This window comes from Onychomys torridus, chromosome 11 (assembly GCF_903995425.1).
Source record: "Onychomys torridus chromosome 11, mOncTor1.1, whole genome shotgun sequence".
In the NCBI taxonomy this organism is placed as follows: Eukaryota; Metazoa; Chordata; class Mammalia; order Rodentia; family Cricetidae; genus Onychomys; species Onychomys torridus.
The window spans coordinates 69,489,204-69,492,329 of NC_050453.1; the positions used below are offsets into that span (position 1 = coordinate 69,489,204).

The 3,126-nt window shown below is 37.4% G+C and overlaps 1 pseudogene; it reads right to left on the reverse strand.

Moving 5' to 3' along the window:
* Positions 1-610: 610 nt before the first annotated feature.
* On the reverse strand, positions 611-2,327 carry LOC118593459 (annotated as a pseudogene).
* Between the last annotated feature and the right edge of the window lie 799 nt (positions 2,328-3,126).

The window sequence follows — 3,126 nt, forward strand, 5'->3', positions numbered from 1 at the left end:
CCATTCTGTACACTTATAACAATCTTGAGGATATTGTTAGTTGTTTAATTATAGGAGAGAAACTGTAAAAGGAATTTGTGGGTATAGACATGCAATAAACAAGTAAAAGATTAGCCATAGAGTCAACAATGTCTTGAAGAATGTCTAAGAATTTTCATAAAAAAGTCAAGAATTTTTAATTGTTATATTAAAGTCTCCTTAATCTATTAGATAGCAAATACTATTATAGTTTAGCAATAACTAAAATTTATTGATTGGAATGTTAATATTTCCACTGAAATATAGATCTGAATGAATAATCACAAGGTTTTAAGGTTTTCTACTTTTCTTTCATTAAACTTGTTTTCATAGGTCTCAAAATTCTGTGATGGATTTTTAGGCAAGTTTTTTTTTTTCATTAAAAAGTGCTGATTTTTAAAACTAATAACTTAAAACTGTCATATACAAAAAAAATGGCTCACAAGAACATTCTCCTTTATTTCTGAAGGTTGTGTTACATTGTTATTACTGAGCAGTCTTTTACTTTTAAACTTAAATGGTCAATGGTGACAAACAGATCTGAGAACTTCCATGACTGAGTGACTGCAGTGGTGGGTGTTAGAGTTAATATTCATTTGGCCTTCTGAGATTTCTGAGCTGACTTGCTGGTCCTGCCAGTTCCAACAGCTTCCTTGTCCAGAGCTTTGATGACACCCACAGCAACTGTCTGCTTCATGTCAGGAGCAGCAAAAGAACCCAGTGTAGGAGAGTCAGGAATGCTCTCAACACACCTGGGATTGCCTGGGGCCATATCAACAGTGCCCTCATTACCAGATTTTGAGAATGTAGGGCCATCTTCTAGCCTCTTACCAGAATAGTGATCAATCTTTTTTTTAAGCACAGTAAACTTGCATGCTACATGAGCTAGCTGTATGACAATCCAATACAACGGCATAACCAGCACTGATTTGACTTGGCTGGTTCAGGATAATCACCTGGGCAGTAGAGGCAGCCGCTTCCATTAGTGGGTCATTCTGGCTGCCTCTATCAATGTTGCTATGTCTAACATCTTTGAAAGGCATGCTCTTTATATTGAAACACACACTATCCTGAGGAAGAGCTTCATTCAAAGCTTCATGGTATGCATTTCTTTGATTCTATTGTGATATGAACTGGAGCAAAGGTAACCACCATGCCAGATTTGAGAATATCTGTATCCATTCATCCCACAGGGACAGTGCCAATACTACCAATTTTATAGACTGTGGGGTGTTTACCCACCAACCCCACAGCTCCCCAGAGTTTTCTTAAGTGTTAACAGCAGGAAATATTACATAGAAGAATTTAGATTGTGGAGATAAACAGATAGAAAATAGAGGATAGCCTCGAGAGGGCCTTGAACCTATTCCAAGGGGCCCTGACTGTCTCTGCCCCAGAGTATTTATAGAGACACCAAGGGGTGGAGCAAAAGACCTCCCCCCAGCACAGCCAAGTGCAGACCATCTTAGACACCTGCACTCAGGGCTGTGGTCCTAATAATCCTCTCTATATGTACCTGCTGGGTAAAGCCATGAGGAACCTAAAAACATGCTCCCACAATAGACATTCTGGAGAGGCAGTCACAAAGGCTTGCCAATTTGACAAGTTGGTGGTAAGATGAAAACCAAAGCTCCCAATAGTGTTACTCTACACACACCATCATCTTTACAGGGACTTTCCATACCTTTGAACCAAGGCATATTAGTACTTGGCCCCAGCTTGTCACTCTTCCAACCAGAAATTGAAACAAACGCTACTGTGTCAGAGTTATAACTAATTTTCTTAATGTAGATGCCAATTTCCTTAACAATTTACTCATATGTCTTTAGGCTGTCAGGTGGCTTGGTGAAATCCATTGTGTGGACACCAAGAATTAGCTGTTTCACACCCAGTATGTAAGCCTTCTGGAGTGCTCAAAGGTGTGCCTATTTTTGAAGATACCAGCTTCAAATTCACCAACACCAGCAGCAATAGCCAGCACAGCACTCAGCCTGGACTGTGCCTGTAATCATGTCCTTAATAAAGTATCTGCCCTGGGACATCAATGGTAGTCACATAGCATTTCCAGGTCTCAAATTTCCACAGGAGATGCCGATAGTGATACCATGTTCACACTCAGATTACCGTTTGTCAAGATTCGGGGATACTTGAAGGAGCCTTTTCCTATTTTAGAACCATCCTTTCCAAACTTCTCAGTGGTCTGTTTGTCACTTCTACCGGATTTGAAGATCAGATGGTCAGTAGTGGTGGACTTGTCCAAATCTACATGTCTAAAGATGACCATGTTGATGAGTCTTTTCCTTTCCCATTTCAGTTTTGAATTGGAGATGCTTTTTCAAACATCTGAAAAAGTCTATGTATTTTTTTAACTTATGTGTATTATATGCTGCTGTGAGTTTATAGCATAATTTAGACACTAGAAGAGGGGCTCAAACCCACTGGAACTGAAAATGCAGGTGAGTGTGAGCCACCTGATGTGAGTGCTGGGAAAGGAACTCAGATCTTCTGCAAGGTCAGTGCATACTATAAACCACTGAGTCAACTTTCTAAAATCTAAATGCTAGTTTTTTTTTTTTAACATGATAGCATGAATTTTAAATTTAGTAAGAGTTGGATTATCCAATATATGCATAACTCTTTCAATAAATCAAAATAAATATTGTAACCGAAGAATCAGATAACTTTATTAAGATGAAATATTTTGTATGTAGACATTAAGAAAAGTATTAGAAAATCTATTAGTTAAAATTCAGAAACCATAAGAGACAATAATACATTTAACTATGTGAACATTAAAAACTCCCATGTAGGAAATCAATCAGATGTAAATCAAGTGACAAATTATAAAAGGCTCTAATACATTAATAACAAAGGAAACATAATATACAAATTTACCTATTACAAGTGCATAAGAAAAGAAAAATGATCCCAAAGTAAATCTGGACCAAGTGTACAAATAAACACTAAAGACTGGATTTGAAATAGTAAAATTACATGACCAGCATGTAGTAGGGATAAGGGTGACAGATAGATGTTTTTGTAGAATTTTATTTTTATCTTCAATATGCCTCAATAGCTGGGTGTGAACTCTCTCCATTTATATATGGG